A 10,480-nucleotide genomic window follows, 5' to 3' on the forward strand; every position below is an offset into this window, starting at 1 on the left:
TGCCTAGCCAACACAGTCTCTTCCTCTGTGTGTGTGTGTGTGTGTGTGTGTGTGGTGTGTGTGTGGTGTGTGTGGTGTGTGTGTGGTGTGTGTGTCTGTTTCTGGGGTGTGCCCCTGTGTCTCCGTCCCTGTCCGCATCCAGGTCAGGGTCCGCGTCTGTCTGTCTTGGGGCCAGAGCGGGGGTGTGTGTTGGATACTCTGTCTGTGTTCTCCCTCTCTGTCCCTCTCTTCCTCTCTGTCTACATCTCCGTCCGTCCGTCCGTCCGTGTCTCTGTCTTTCCCCGTGGGTCTGTGCGTCTGTCTATGCCAGCCGGCTTCCGGTGTCCCTCAGTCGGGTCCTCTTGTCGGTGGGTGGGCAGGGGAAGGGTGGCGGAGGAAGGGCGACGGGGTTGGGCTGATGAGGAGGGTCCCTGGGGGCGCCGGTGGCTCCGGGTTGGCTTGGAGCCAGGCGGGGTGGAGAGGCAGAAAGGCCTGGTGGCCGGCCTGGCTTGGCCTAGGGCGACGGGTGGGACGCTGGGGGTGGGGGGCGCGGAAAACACCTCAGGGGCCGCGCCCACCGCGCCCCGCCCCGACGCTTCCCTTTGCCATGCCGGTAGCCAGGAGGCGGTGGGGCGGCGGCGGCCCCCGGGACTGGAGAGTCCCCGGCAGGGAGAGCGCCCGGACTTCCACGACTGCGGGGCACCGGAGGGGCCACGTCCCCTGGGCGGCTGGCAGGCAGGCAGGTGCAAGGCGCAGGGCAGGCGGGGTTCGGGTGAGGGCTGAGGAGGGGCACGGCTGGGCCCGGGAGGCGCAGAGCAGGCTCTTAGGGCGGCCAGCGGCAGCCGCACACGTCTACGGCCATACCACCCTGAACGCGCCCGATCTCGTCTGATCTCGGAAGCTAAGCAGGGTCGGGCCTGGTTAGTACTTGGATGGGAGACCGCCTGGGAATACCGGGTGCTGTAGGCTTTTTTCTTTGCCTTTTCTTTCCCCTTGGGCCACCCTTCCCATACCTTTACCGCCACAGCACCCCGCCCCCTTGCCCAACTAGGCTTCCTCCAAACGCCCCGTGCCCCCCTGGCCCCTCGCCAGCCGCGCACCGCACCGCGAGTCCCTGGCTCGCAGCAGGTGCCCCCTGCAGGGGCAGGCGTCTTCCAGCCAGCCCTTGGGCCTCCAAGCCACCACGCCCACGCACACCGGATCCAGAGGGGTGGGCTGGGGGTCGATGGGGGCGGGCGGGGTGGGCGAAGGCGACGCCTTCGGAGGGAGGGAACGCGGGAGGGCGACGATGACCCTGGCACCGATGGGCCGGGGCCAGCGCGGGCCGGACGGCACCCGCTCTGGGCAGGCGTGTCCTCCCATGGTCCTGCGCCTCGGGCCCTCATCCCCACATCCCCTAGCCATTCCATCGGGCCGCCCGGAGCGCACGACCGCACTGGGCAACTGGCCCCACCTTAGGCCTGGGCCCGCCTCCACCTTGTCCCCAGCAGCCCTGGGGTGCGCTCCCACCCGCGGGCATTCCCTTCCTTCCCTTGGAACACCGTCCCTTTGCCCCCGTGCCGGGGGTCCCCGCTCCGGGTGGGCAGGACACAAGATGGCCGGTCGCCCGGGGCCTCCCCCCTTGGCGCCCGGGACCACCCGCTGGCACCAGAATCCGTGCTTAGTCTCCCTGCAACAGCGAAGCGAAGACCGAGGCTCGCTCGCTCAGCAAGATGGGGAGAGGGGGACGCCCTGCACCTCGCCCCAAAGCAGCCCCCCATATAAAGGACGACAGCAGAGGAGGAATCGCCCACATGCCCCGAGGACCAGAGTGGGTCCAGGGCGGGAACGGGAGCAGAGCGGGTCTCGTGACGCCTTGGCTGCGCATCTCGGCCCCGAGGGGCTCCTCGGTGCCCAGAGCCCACCCAAGCACGACCACCCTCCCGAGGGCTAGCTGCCTAGCCAACACAGTCTCCTCCTGTTTGTGTGTGTGTGTGGGGGGGGGATGGGTGGGGGGGTGGGTGGGGGTGTGGGGGTGTGGGGGTGTGTGGGGTGTGTGGGGTGTGGGGTGTGGGGTGGGGGGTGTGTGTCTGTTTCTGTGGTGTGCCCCTGTGTCTCCGTCCCTGTCCGCATCCAGGTCAGGGTCCGCGTCTGTCTGTCTTGGGGCCAGAGCGGGGGCGTGTGTTGGATACTCTGTCTGTGTCTCCCTCTCTGTCTCTCTCTTCCTCTCTGTCTACATCTCCGTCCGTCCGTGTCTCTGTCTTTCCCCGTGGGTCTGTGCGTCTGTCTATGCCAGCCGGCTTCTGGTGTCCCTCAGTCGGGTCCTCTTGTCGGTGGGTGGGCAGGGGAAGGGTGGCGGAGGAAGGGCGACGGGGTTGGGCTGATGAGGAGGGTCCCTGGGGGCGCCGGTGGCTCCGGGTTGGCTTGGAACCAGGCCGGGGTGGAGAGGCGGAAGGGCCTGGTGGCGGGCCTGGCTTGCCCTAAGGGCGGCGGGTGGGGCGCCGGGGGTGGGGGGGCGCGGAGAACAGCGCGCGGGCCACGCCCCCCGCGCCCCGACGCTCCCCTTGGCCCTCTCGGGAGCCAGGCGGCGGCCCCCGGGTCTGGAGAGTATCGGGCCGTGAGAGCGCTCGGTGTTCCGCGACTGCGGGGCGCTGGAGGCGCCACGTCCTCTGGGCGGTTTGGCAGGCAGGCAGGTGCAAGGCACAGGGCAGGCGTGGGGCGGTTGGGGGCTGAGGAGGGGCACGGCTGCGGCCCGGAGGCGCAGAGCAGGCTCTTAGGGCGGCCAGCGGCAGCGGCACACGTCTACGGCCATACCACCCTGAACGCGCCCGATCTCGTCTGATCTCGGAAGCTAAGCAGGGTCGGGCCTGGTTAGTACTTGGATGGGAGACCGCCTGGGAATACCGGGTGCTGTAGGCTTTTTTTCTTTGCCTTTTCTTTCCCCTTCGGCCTCCCTTCCTCTCCCTTCGCCGCCACAGTCCCCCCCCCCGCCCCGCCCCCTCCGCCCCTTGCCCAACAAGGCCTCCTGCAAACGCCCGGTGCCCCCCTGGCCCCTCGCCAGCCGCGCACCGCACCGAGGGTCCCTGTCTCGCAGCTTGTGCCCGCTGCACCGGCAGGCAGCCCCCAGCCCTTCCACCTCACAGCCACCACGCCCACGCACACCCGATCCAGAGGGGCGGGCTGGGGGAGGTGGGGGCGGGCTGGGTGGGCGGAGGCGGCGGCTTCGCAGGGAGGGAAAGGGGGAGGGCGGCGAGGACCGCCCGCGGGCTTGGGGCGGGGGGAGCGCGGGCGGGACGGCACCCCGTCTCGGCAGGCGTGCCCTCCCAAGGTCCTGCGCCTCGGGGCCTCATCCCCGGAGCCCCTAGCCATTCCCTTGGGCCGCCCCGAGTGCACAAGCGCACCGGGCAACCGGCCCCACCTTAGGCCTGGGCCCGCCTCCACCTTCTCCCCACCCGCCCTGGGCTGCGCTCCCGCGCGCGCGGGCATTCCCTTCCTTCCCGCGGAACACCGTCCCTCTGCCCCCAGGCCGGGGGTCCTCGCTCCGTGTGGGCAGGACACAAGATGGCCGACCGCCCGGGGCCTCCCCCGTTGGCACCCGGGACCACCCGTTGGCCCCCGACTCCGTGCTCAGTGTCCCCGCAACAGCGAAGCGCACAGCGAGGCTCGCTCGCTCGGCAAGACGGCGGGAGGGGGCGGCCCTGCACCACGCCCCAAAGCGGCCCCCCAAATAAAGGACGAGAGCAGAGGAGGAATCGCCCGCACGCCCCCAGGCCCAGAGTGGGTCCTGGGCGGGAACGGGAGCAGGGCGGGTCTCCTGAGGCCTTGGCTGCGCGACCTCGGCCCCGGGGGGCTCCTCGGTGCCCAGAGCCCACCCAAGCACGACCACCCTCCCGAGGAGGGCTAGCTGCCTAGCCAACACAGTCTCTTCCTCTGTGTGTGTGTGTGTGTGTGTGTGTGGTGTGTGTGTGGTGTGTGTGGTGTGTGTGTGGTGTGTGTGTCTGTTTCTGGGGTGTGCCCCTGTGTCTCCGTCCCTGTCCGCATCCAGGTCAGGGTCCGCGTCTGTCTGTCTTGGGGCCAGAGCGGGGGTGTGTGTTGGATACTCTGTCTGTGTTCTCCCTCTCTGTCCCTCTCTTCCTCTCTGTCTACATCTCCGTCCGTCCGTCCGTCCGTGTCTCTGTCTTTCCCCGTGGGTCTGTGCGTCTGTCTATGCCAGCCGGCTTCCGGTGTCCCTCAGTCGGGTCCTCTTGTCGGTGGGTGGGCAGGGGAAGGGTGGCGGAGGAAGGGCGACGGGGTTGGGCTGATGAGGAGGGTCCCTGGGGGCGCCGGTGGCTCCGGGTTGGCTTGGAGCCAGGCGGGGTGGAGAGGCAGAAAGGCCTGGTGGCCGGCCTGGCTTGGCCTAGGGCGACGGGTGGGACGCTGGGGGTGGGGGGCGCGGAAAACACCTCAGGGGCCGCGCCCACCGCGCCCCGCCCCGACGCTTCCCTTTGCCATGCCGGTAGCCAGGAGGCGGTGGGGCGGCGGCGGCCCCCGGGACTGGAGAGTCCCCGGCAGGGAGAGCGCCCGGACTTCCACGACTGCGGGGCACCGGAGGGGCCACGTCCCCTGGGCGGCTGGCAGGCAGGCAGGTGCAAGGCGCAGGGCAGGCGGGGTTCGGGTGAGGGCTGAGGAGGGGCACGGCTGGGCCCGGGAGGCGCAGAGCAGGCTCTTAGGGCGGCCAGCGGCAGCCGCACACGTCTACGGCCATACCACCCTGAACGCGCCCGATCTCGTCTGATCTCGGAAGCTAAGCAGGGTCGGGCCTGGTTAGTACTTGGATGGGAGACCGCCTGGGAATACCGGGTGCTGTAGGCTTTTTTCTTTGCCTTTTCTTTCCCCTTGGGCCACCCTTCCCATACCTTTACCGCCACAGCACCCCGCCCCCTTGCCCAACTAGGCTTCCTCCAAACGCCCCGTGCCCCCCTGGCCCCTCGCCAGCCGCGCACCGCACCGCGAGTCCCTGGCTCGCAGCAGGTGCCCCCTGCAGGGGCAGGCGTCTTCCAGCCAGCCCTTGGGCCTCCAAGCCACCACGCCCACGCACACCGGATCCAGAGGGGTGGGCTGGGGGTCGATGGGGGCGGGCGGGGTGGGCGAAGGCGACGCCTTCGGAGGGAGGGAACGCGGGAGGGCGACGATGACCCTGGCACCGATGGGCCGGGGCCAGCGCGGGCCGGACGGCACCCGCTCTGGGCAGGCGTGTCCTCCCATGGTCCTGCGCCTCGGGCCCTCATCCCCAGATCCCCTAGCCATTCCATCGGGCCGCCCGGAGCGCACGACCGCACTGGGCAACTGGCCCCACCTTAGGCCTGGGCCCGCCTCCACCTTGTCCCCAGCAGCCCTGGGGTGCGCTCCCACCCGCGGGCATTCCCTTCCTTCCCTTGGAACACCGTCCCTTTGCCCCCGTGCCGGGGGTCCCCGCTCCGGGTGGGCAGGACACAAGATGGCCGGTCGCCCGGGGCCTCCCCCCTTGGCGCCCGGGACCACCCGCTGGCACCAGAATCCGTGCTTAGTCTCCCTGCAACAGCGAAGCGAAGACCGAGGCTCGCTCGCTCAGCAAGATGGGGAGAGGGGGGCGCCCTGCACCTCGCCCCAAAGCAGCCCCCCATATAAAGGACGACAGCAGAGGAGGAATCGCCCACATGCCCCGAGGACCAGAGTGGGTCCAGGGCGGGAACGGGAGCAGAGCGGGTCTCGTGACGCCTTGGCTGCGCATCTCGGCCCCGAGGGGCTCCTCGGTGCCCAGAGCCCACCCAAGCACGACCACCCTCCCGAGGGCTAGCTGCCTAGCCAACACAGTCTCCTCCTGTTTGTGTGTGTGTGTGTGGGGGGGATGGGTGGGGGGGTGGGTGGGGGTGTGGGGGTGTGGGGGTGTGTGGGGTGTGTGGGGTGTGGGGTGTGGGGTGGGGGGTGTGTGTCTGTTTCTGTGGTGTGCCCCTGTGTCTCCGTCCCTGTCCGCATCCAGGTCAGGGTCCGCGTCTGTCTGTCTTGGGGCCAGAGCGGGGGCGTGTGTTGGATACTCTGTCTGTGTCTCCCTCTCTGTCTCTCTCTTCCTCTCTGTCTACATCTCCGTCCGTCCGTGTCTCTGTCTTTCCCCGTGGGTCTGTGCGTCTGTCTATGCCAGCCGGCTTCTGGTGTCCCTCAGTCGGGTCCTCTTGTCGGTGGGTGGGCAGGGGAAGGGTGGCGGAGGAAGGGCGACGGGGTTGGGCTGATGAGGAGGGTCCCTGGGGGCGCCGGTGGCTCCGGGTTGGCTTGGAACCAGGCCGGGGTGGAGAGGCGGAAGGGCCTGGTGGCGGGCCTGGCTTGCCCTAAGGGCGGCGGGTGGGGCGCCGGGGGTGGGGGGGCGCGGAGAACAGCGCGCGGGCCACGCCCCCCGCGCCCCGACGCTCCCCTTGGCCCTCTCGGGAGCCAGGCGGCGGCCCCCGGGTCTGGAGAGTATCGGGCCGTGAGAGCGCTCGGTGTTCCGCAACTGCGGGGCGCTGGAGGCGCCACGTCCTCTGGGCGGTTTGGCAGGCAGGCAGGTGCAAGGCACAGGGCAGGCGTGGGGCGGTTGGGGGCTGAGGAGGGGCACGGCTGCGGCCCGGAGGCGCAGAGCAGGCTCTTAGGGCGGCCAGCGGCAGCGGCACACGTCTACGGCCATACCACCCTGAACGCGCCCGATCTCGTCTGATCTCGGAAGCTAAGCAGGGTCGGGCCTGGTTAGTACTTGGATGGGAGACCGCCTGGGAATACCGGGTGCTGTAGGCTTTTTTTCTTTGCCTTTTCTTTCCCCTTCGGCCTCCCTTCCTCTCCCTTCGCCGCCACAGTCCCCCCCCCCGCCCCGCCCCCTCCGCCCCTTGCCCAACAAGGCCTCCTGCAAACGCCCGGTGCCCCCCTGGCCCCTCGCCAGCCGCGCACCGCACCGAGGGTCCCTGTCTCGCAGCTTGTGCCCGCTGCACCGGCAGGCAGCCCCCAGCCCTTCCACCTCACAGCCACCACGCCCACGCACACCCGATCCAGAGGGGCGGGCTGGGGGAGGTGGGGGCGGGCTGGGTGGGCGGAGTCGGCGGCTTCGCAGGGAGGGAAAGGGGGAGGGCGGCGAGGACCGCCCGCGGGCTTGGGGCGGGGGGAGCGCGGGCGGGACGGCACCCCGTCTCGGCAGGCGTGCCCTCCCAAGGTCCTGCGCCTCGGGGCCTCATCCCCGGAGCCCCTAGCCATTCCCTTGGGCCGCCCCGAGTGCACAAGCGCACCGGGCAACCGGCCCCACCTTAGGCCTGGGCCCGCCTCCACCTTCTCCCCACCCGCCCTGGGCTGCGCTCCCGCGCGCGCGGGCATTCCCTTCCTTCCCGCGGAACACCGTCCCTCTGCCCCCAGGCCGGGGGTCCTCGCTCCGTGTGGGCAGGACACAAGATGGCCGACCGCCCGGGGCCTCCCCCGTTGGCACCCGGGACCACCCGTTGGCCCCCGACTCCGTGCTCAGTGTCCCCGCAACAGCGAAGCGCACAGCGAGGCTCGCTCGCTCGGCAAGACGGCGGGAGGGGGCGGCCCTGCACCACGCCCCAAAGCGGCCCCCCAAATAAAGGACGAGAGCAGAGGAGGAATCGCCCGCACGCCCCCAGGCCCAGAGTGGGTCCTGGGCGGGAACGGGAGCAGGGCGGGTCTCCTGAGGCCTTGGCTGCGCGACCTCGGCCCCGGGGGGCTCCTCGGTGCCCAGAGCCCACCCAAGCACGACCACCCTCCCGAGGAGGGCTAGCTGCCTAGCCAACACAGTCTCTTCCTCTGTGTGTGTGTGTGTGTGTGTGTGTGGTGTGTGTGTGGTGTGTGTGGTGTGTGTGTGGTGTGTGTGTCTGTTTCTGGGGTGTGCCCCTGTGTCTCCGTCCCTGTCCGCATCCAGGTCAGGGTCCGCGTCTGTCTGTCTTGGGGCCAGAGCGGGGGTGTGTGTTGGATACTCTGTCTGTGTTCTCCCTCTCTGTCCCTCTCTTCCTCTCTGTCTACATCTCCGTCCGTCCGTCCGTCCGTGTCTCTGTCTTTCCCCGTGGGTCTGTGCGTCTGTCTATGCCAGCCGGCTTCCGGTGTCCCTCAGTCGGGTCCTCTTGTCGGTGGGTGGGCAGGGGAAGGGTGGCGGAGGAAGGGCGACGGGGTTGGGCTGATGAGGAGGGTCCCTGGGGGCGCCGGTGGCTCCGGGTTGGCTTGGAGCCAGGCGGGGTGGAGAGGCAGAAAGGCCTGGTGGCCGGCCTGGCTTGGCCTAGGGCGACGGGTGGGACGCTGGGGGTGGGGGGCGCGGAAAACACCTCAGGGGCCGCGCCCACCGCGCCCCGCCCCGACGCTTCCCTTTGCCATGCCGGTAGCCAGGAGGCGGTGGGGCGGCGGCGGCCCCCGGGACTGGAGAGTCCCCGGCAGGGAGAGCGCCCGGACTTCCACGACTGCGGGGCACCGGAGGGGCCACGTCCCCTGGGCGGCTGGCAGGCAGGCAGGTGCAAGGCGCAGGGCAGGCGGGGTTCGGGTGAGGGCTGAGGAGGGGCACGGCTGGGCCCGGGAGGCGCAGAGCAGGCTCTTAGGGCGGCCAGCGGCAGCCGCACACGTCTACGGCCATACCACCCTGAACGCGCCCGATCTCGTCTGATCTCGGAAGCTAAGCAGGGTCGGGCCTGGTTAGTACTTGGATGGGAGACCGCCTGGGAATACCGGGTGCTGTAGGCTTTTTTCTTTGCCTTTTCTTTCCCCTTGGGCCACCCTTCCCATACCTTTACCGCCACAGCACCCCGCCCCCTTGCCCAACTAGGCTTCCTCCAAACGCCCCGTGCCCCCCTGGCCCCTCGCCAGCCGCGCACCGCACCGCGAGTCCCTGGCTCGCAGCAGGTGCCCCCTGCAGGGGCAGGCGTCTTCCAGCCAGCCCTTGGGCCTCCAAGCCACCACGCCCACGCACACCGGATCCAGAGGGGTGGGCTGGGGGTCGATGGGGGCGGGCGGGGTGGGCGAAGGCGACGCCTTCGGAGGGAGGGAACGCGGGAGGGCGACGATGACCCTGGCACCGATGGGCCGGGGCCAGCGCGGGCCGGACGGCACCCGCTCTGGGCAGGCGTGTCCTCCCATGGTCCTGCGCCTCGGGCCCTCATCCCCAGATCCCCTAGCCATTCCATCGGGCCGCCCGGAGCGCACGACCGCACTGGGCAACTGGCCCCACCTTAGGCCTGGGCCCGCCTCCACCTTGTCCCCAGCAGCCCTGGGGTGCGCTCCCACCCGCGGGCATTCCCTTCCTTCCCTTGGAACACCGTCCCTTTGCCCCCGTGCCGGGGGTCCCCGCTCCGGGTGGGCAGGACACAAGATGGCCGGTCGCCCGGGGCCTCCCCCCTTGGCGCCCGGGACCACCCGCTGGCACCAGAATCCGTGCTTAGTCTCCCTGCAACAGCGAAGCGAAGACCGCGGCTCGCTCGCTCAGCAAGATGGGGAGAGGGGGGCGCCCTGCACCTCGCCCCAAAGCAGCCCCCCATATAAAGGACGACAGCAGAGGAGGAATCGCCCACATGCCCCGAGGACCAGAGTGGGTCCAGGGCGGGAACGGGAGCAGAGCGGGTCTCGTGACGCCTTGGCTGCGCATCTCGGCCCCGAGGGGCTCCTCGGTGCCCAGAGCCCACCCAAGCACGACCACCCTCCCGAGGGCTAGCTGCCTAGCCAACACAGTCTCCTCCTGTTTGTGTGTGTGTGTGTGGGGGGGATGGGTGGGGGGGTGGGTGGGGGTGTGGGGGTGTGGGGGTGTGTGGGGTGTGTGGGGTGTGGGGTGTGGGGTGGGGGGTGTGTGTCTGTTTCTGTGGTGTGCCCCTGTGTCTCCGTCCCTGTCCGCATCCAGGTCAGGGTCCGCGTCTGTCTGTCTTGGGGCCAGAGCGGGGGCGTGTGTTGGATACTCTGTCTGTGTCTCCCTCTCTGTCTCTCTCTTCCTCTCTGTCTACATCTCCGTCCGTCCGTGTCTCTGTCTTTCCCCGTGGGTCTGTGCGTCTGTCTATGCCAGCCGGCTTCTGGTGTCCCTCAGTCGGGTCCTCTTGTCGGTGGGTGGGCAGGGGAAGGGTGGCGGAGGAAGGGCGACGGGGTTGGGCTGATGAGGAGGGTCCCTGGGGGCGCCGGTGGCTCCGGGTTGGCTTGGAACCAGGCCGGGGTGGAGAGGCGGAAGGGCCTGGTGGCGGGCCTGGCTTGCCCTAAGGGCGGCGGGTGGGGCGCCGGGGGTGGGGGGGCGCGGAGAACAGCGCGCGGGCCACGCCCCCCGCGCCCCGACGCTCCCCTTGGCCCTCTCGGGAGCCAGGCGGCGGCCCCCGGGTCTGGAGAGTATCGGGCCGTGAGAGCGCTCGGTGTTCCGCGACTGCGGGGCGCTGGAGGCGCCACGTCCTCTGGGCGGTTTGGCAGGCAGGCAGGTGCAAGGCACAGGGCAGGCGTGGGGCGGTTGGGGGCTGAGGAGGGGCACGGCTGCGGCCCGGAGGCGCAGAGCAGGCTCTTAGGGCGGCCAGCGGCAGCCGCACAC

At 70.3% G+C, this 10,480-nt stretch overlaps 5 non-coding genes across 5 annotated transcripts; all 5 read left to right on the top strand.

Moving 5' to 3' along the window:
* The first annotated feature begins 829 nt into the window (after positions 1-829).
* LOC135363260 (5S ribosomal RNA) lies at positions 830-948 on the top strand. The gene has a single exon (XR_010408907.1). It is a non-coding gene; the product is annotated as a 5S ribosomal RNA (ribosomal RNA).
* A 1,810-nt stretch (positions 949-2,758) lies between these two features.
* Positions 2,759-2,877, top strand: LOC135363314 (5S ribosomal RNA). The gene has a single exon (XR_010408961.1). It is a non-coding gene; the product is annotated as a 5S ribosomal RNA (ribosomal RNA).
* Positions 2,878-4,690: 1,813 nt separating this feature from the next.
* LOC135363325 (5S ribosomal RNA) lies at positions 4,691-4,809 on the top strand. The gene has a single exon (XR_010408972.1). It is a non-coding gene; the product is annotated as a 5S ribosomal RNA (ribosomal RNA).
* A 1,810-nt stretch (positions 4,810-6,619) lies between these two features.
* LOC135363336 (5S ribosomal RNA) lies at positions 6,620-6,738 on the top strand. Its single transcript, XR_010408983.1, has one exon. It is a non-coding gene; the product is annotated as a 5S ribosomal RNA (ribosomal RNA).
* Positions 6,739-8,551: 1,813 nt separating this feature from the next.
* LOC135363347 (5S ribosomal RNA) lies at positions 8,552-8,670 on the top strand. Its single transcript, XR_010408994.1, has one exon. It is a non-coding gene; the product is annotated as a 5S ribosomal RNA (ribosomal RNA).
* Positions 8,671-10,480: the final 1,810 nt, after the last annotated feature.

This window comes from Mirounga angustirostris, unplaced genomic scaffold, assembly GCF_029215605.1.
Source record: "Mirounga angustirostris isolate CCGP_5_RB_7025 unplaced genomic scaffold, mMirAng1.0.hap1 SCAF_97, whole genome shotgun sequence".
Classification (NCBI taxonomy): Eukaryota; Metazoa; Chordata; class Mammalia; order Carnivora; family Phocidae; genus Mirounga; species Mirounga angustirostris.